Here is a 5,409-nt window from a genome sequence, read left to right as displayed (position 1 = left end):
CATCAGTATGGGAGATAAATGAATTCTCCTTGAACCCGCTGCTCTGCTAAATACAAATGAGACTTTGAGAGCCGAGAGAATGAGAGCCATATCAGATGCCACAAAGGGCAGCCGTAACACACAGAAGAGAGGCCGAGAGACCGAGTGTTATCCCGCGGATCATGTTATCAACATGGTGTTCTGCGCTTAAGGCTGAACTTTTTCTTCTTCTTTTTTTGTCGTTCCTCAAAGAGTATCATGCTTTAGGGGTTTGCTTTATTAATTATTTGGTTTGAATAGGCACCCCCCCCTTATAGAAGCCAACCACACACTACTTTCATGTGCAGTTTCACTCTGTGGGATTTCATTCTAGCTAGAGGCACCCCGGGCTAAAATGAAAACTCAAGCAGGACACATCCCTGTTGCATACGGGAGAGAGAGAGAGAGAGAGAGAGAGAGAGAGAGAGAGAGAGAGAGAGAGAGAGAGAGAGAGGGGCTTCTCATCTTTCACACAGGTATTCACTTTTTCGGCTCTTTGCTCTTTGTCTCCACTTCTCACTTGTGTGCCCTCTTTTTGTGCCAATACGACAATACATTTTCATTAAGGTATAACTTATTTCCACAGTAAGTCTTCACTACAGAAAACAGCCAAAAAGACAGTCTATGGGTATTTCTGAATATGTGCACACTCAATCACGCATGCATGCACGCAGGCAGGTAGACACACACACACACACACACACACACACACACAGACAGACACACACAGACAGACACACACACACACACACACACACACACACACACACACACACACACACACACACACACACACACACACACACACACACACACACACACACACACACACACACACACACACACACACACACACACACACACACACACAATGCAGCCTCATGCTTGTCAAAACAGGGCCTTTTGCAATCCTTGCATTAGCACCTTCCTCAGCACACATAATAATCAACGGTGCACACCCTCGACACAACCAGTAGCAGAGGTGTACCAGTAGGCTATATAGAGAGTAGAGTCATTGGTAAATCAGTCTCGTTTTTCTCTGATGTTTTGTTCCTTTGATATGCACACAGTCTGTATTACTAAATGGCAGGGCTGCTCAATTATGAGAAAAATCGATATACATTTGATATATTGCACAGCCCTACTGTATTACTAAATGGCTTTCCCTATCAGTGACATGATGTCACCACTATGTTACATGGTATCCACAAAGCCATCGCTGTTCTTCTCTTTCATAACAAAAGCGCATCTTCCCTGATCATAGCTACACCGCAGCGTGATGTGAAAACCACATCCTCTTTAATTGCTCCCCGTAGCCAAACTGGACACTGGATCTCTGTGTGACACCTTCCTTGGGCCGTCAATGTCCCTCACCAGCAATACCAGACCGAATGAGTGTATCCTAATGCAGATGGGATCGCCGGCGGGCTTATTCAATATTTGCTGAAAATACTCAACTACATCATAGAATAGAATAGAATAGAATAGAAAGCCTTTATTGTCATTATACAAAGTATACTGAGATTTGAGCTTCCCTACAAGGTGCACAGTCCTTTATAGATGAACATTGTCTAGTAAGTGTATCATAACAACATTGCTATGACAGCACAGAGAGCCTTAAGTAACAGATTAAAACATAGCCATTACAATTTTGGTGACAGTAAGGTTATAACACAGGCTTTGTGTTAAGGGGTTAATAGCTTCTTTATTCTTTAGCAGCTGGTACCTTATCATCCACCACTTGGTATTACCATACCCTCATAGGGCAGTCATGGGTAAACTGTGTGTCCGACTTGTAGCCAAAAGGTTGCCAGTTTGACTCTCGACCTGCCAGGTTGGTAGCCTGGGAACTCCCATACTGCCTTTAGTTCTACACAATTGTTTCGATCTCACTTGTGATTAGGTCTGGTGTTAACCAGGCAACCAGGTTGGTGGGGGGAGTAATTGACCAGTGCTCTCCCCCATCCTCCTCCTGAGGTACCCTGAGCATGGTACCGTCCCGTCCGGCTGCTGCTCCCCTTGCACAGGTGAGGTGTAAATGCTGTCTCGGTGTGTGCACATGTGTGCTGTGGAGTGCTGTGTCACCAGGACAATTGGAGTTGGAGTTTCCAGGTGGCTGTCAGCATTCACTTTCTGTATCAGGACTGATTGGTCATATGGCATACAGGAGTGGTCATATGGCATACAGGCAAGGTGCGATTTGTCAGAAAACCAGAAGAGGGGTTATGTTTCAGATGTTAAGCAATATCAATGGAATTACAATGAACTGTGATAAAATCATGTAGAAAAAGTGGCGATATCAAGACCAGAAGGGGGGACAATCCCCCCCCCACAAATCGCACCCTGCATACAGGGCATTTGCCTGGTGGGTTGTTGTTGATGATTTTTGGCCTGGACCTCCTCTCAATGGTATTAGTCCTCATGCCACTACAACAGGCCTCTCCAAGAGTCAGATATGAATTAAGCATTTTGGTCTATTGCGGACAAAATAGGTCATATTAGATGACAACATTTGTCACAGGCTCAATGCCTGGTGGTTTGGTCATGGCTTAAAATACCCGGCCTAAAATGTTGTCCCAGTCTCGTATTAGTGTCATTTGTCCAGAGGGTCTGGGACGCCCGAGTTGAGAAACGATTGCTGCTGGGAGGGGTGAACCCTGTTGAACTCTAAACCCTGTGAACTCAGTTTTTTTTTTTTTTAAAGGCAGTCGTCACCTAACAGCTAAGGAAATGGGATTCGGATCATAGGGTTGCTGGTTTAAATCCCACCTTTCCACTCCCATTCGCACTCCATGACTGAGGTAGGCTACACTTGAGCAAACCACCCATTGATTCAGGGACTTTAACATACCCTGTAAATAACTGTAGTGTAATGTAATATAAAATGTGCATTTGATTAACCCAATTGCTAATGTTTGAGCCTGATGTGTAATCTGCTCTCAATGTTCACTAGCCTCCTTTATTCTTTTTTTCATTATTTTCTTTAGCCTTAAGTTTGGGGTTAGGTTTAGGTTTAGGGTCGTATGACATAAGGTGTAAGTACCGAAAGGGCGTCGAATTAGTGAGTCCCGTGTGACACCTTCCTTGGGCCGTCAATGTCCCTCACCAGCAATACCAGACCGAATGAGTGTAGCCTCTTACTGCAGATGGGGTCGCCAGCGGGCTAATTCACCTTAAGATTACTTAAGGTTTCAGATGTTAAGCAATATCAATGGAATTACAATGAACTGTGGTAAAATCATGTAGGAAAAGCGATATCAAGACCAGAAGGGGCAATCCCCCCCACCTTTCCACTCCCATTCGCACTCCATGACTGAGGTAGGCTACACTTGAGCAAACCACCCATTGATTCAGGGACTTTAACATACCCTGTAAATAACTGTAGTGTAATGTAATATAAAATGTGCATTTGATTAACCCAATTGCTAATGTTTGAGCCTGATGTGTAATCTGGATTGGTCATATGGCATACAGGAGTGGTCATATGGCCATATGGTCATGCTCTCAATGTTCACTAGCCTCCTTTATTCTTTTTTTCATTATTTTCTGTTCACCAGCACCCCCCCCCACCCCCCCCCCCCCCCCCCCCCCCAACTTTTTTTTCATGACAATGCATAGACTGATGTTTCAAACATGCACCACTTTCCTCAAAGGCACATCATTTGTAAGTTGATTTCAGGCAGAGCACGGAATTCAAAATCAATCAATTCTGTGTTTGGGGATTTCTCACTATAGACGTGGCTGATGATTCAATCTGACCTGCTCAGTGAATTTCTCCCTGTAGGCCGCCTTACTGATCGCTCAGTGTGTGCATCAGGGCTGAACTGGCCATCTGGCATAGCGGGCATTTCCCGGTGGGCCCCGCACCCTTGTGGGCCCCTATTTTCAGAAATGTAAAAAACAAAACAAAAAACCATGAGTCAGTGCTGCGACACTAATTATGAGGGGGGCCTTCTAAGTCAAAAGTGCCCGGGTCCTATTTCTATATCTCGCCCAGTCCAGCCCTGGTGTGCACGCTGAAAAATGTGTGGCATTGTAAACAGGAAGACCCAATGGCCTGGGCTGGGTCAGATATGATGCCTACTACTGCGCTGTCCAACACGTTGCTATGGAAGCACAGAAGGAACAAAAAAAAAGAGAGAAGGCAATTTGGTTGGCTCTTCAGCTAGAACTCTGGCTATAGCACAATCCAACAACGCTCTCTCTCTAATTTGTTGGTGGTGATGTTGCTGTGTTTGGAAATTGTACAACAATAACAACAACGCCTTTGTGACGGTCATTGTTAGTTTCACTAATTACAGATTTTAAAAAAAATGAAAATGAAAAAGAATTGTGGGAGTTGTTACAAGAGGTCAAGACTAACAATTTCTACCCTTGGCCTAAAAATACCACGCACCACACACAATCAGTGTCTTGGAAACAAATATATACATTATGTGAAATATGTGCATTGCAGACCCACTTTAGAAACAGGAAAAAGGGGCAAGTCAAAATGCTGAAACTACACATTGTTTTATACACACAACTACAAGTATCTTAAATATCCAATCAAACATCTGTGTACTCCATCCTGCTCTTGTGCGTTGAGGTGTCATTGTTAATATATGTCATTGTAAAATAAGCTCCCTGCAACTATCATAACAAAAGGTAGTGGGTTTATTAGTGTTCCTGACCAAATCTCACAAGGACACAAATCTCTCAATAGTCTTTACAGCACAATCTGTGCAAGAATAACAGGCCAAAGCAGTGTGAGCAAAGGCACCGAAACGACGTTTTAAGACGTGGTGCATGTTAATCTCTTCATTTTTTTTATCTCTTAACAATGTTACTGCTGCTGCACTCCACTCAAAGGGTTCCCACACCTTTTCCATAAACAAATTCAAGCACTTTTCAAGCACCTTCAAGCACCAAATTTTCAGTTTTCAAGCACCTTTAATAGGTCGTGGGAAGGGGTGTGGGGGTCCTCCCCCAGAAAAGTTTGGGTTTTTAAGATGCAATTTCCTGCATTTTAATCAATTTTAGGGTGTTGAATTGCAAATCCAATCTAACATCTCACTCCCTCGGATATTTGATGTACCTGAACAATTCATGTCTATTATTTGGCTTACTAAGTTTGACTTGACACAAATTCCAAGCATTTTCAAGCACTTCACCAAAAATTCAAGCATTTTCACAACCTTGAAAACACTTAATTGAAATTCAAGCATTGTCAAGGAATTCAAGCACCAGTGGGATCCCTGCACTCATTTGTCTGCAGTAAATGTTGAGAAAGCTTCATTTAGGGAGCCCAAATGCAGGGATGCAAATGCACCACTGCATCCTCCTGTCCGACACCTATGAGTGTGATACACTCCACCATGAGCCAGACAGACTCTTACAAAAACAACAGAA

This window comes from Engraulis encrasicolus, chromosome 7, assembly GCF_034702125.1.
Source record: "Engraulis encrasicolus isolate BLACKSEA-1 chromosome 7, IST_EnEncr_1.0, whole genome shotgun sequence".
Classification (NCBI taxonomy): Eukaryota; Metazoa; Chordata; class Actinopteri; order Clupeiformes; family Engraulidae; genus Engraulis; species Engraulis encrasicolus.
Note: the sequence above shows the minus strand (reverse complement) of the source record.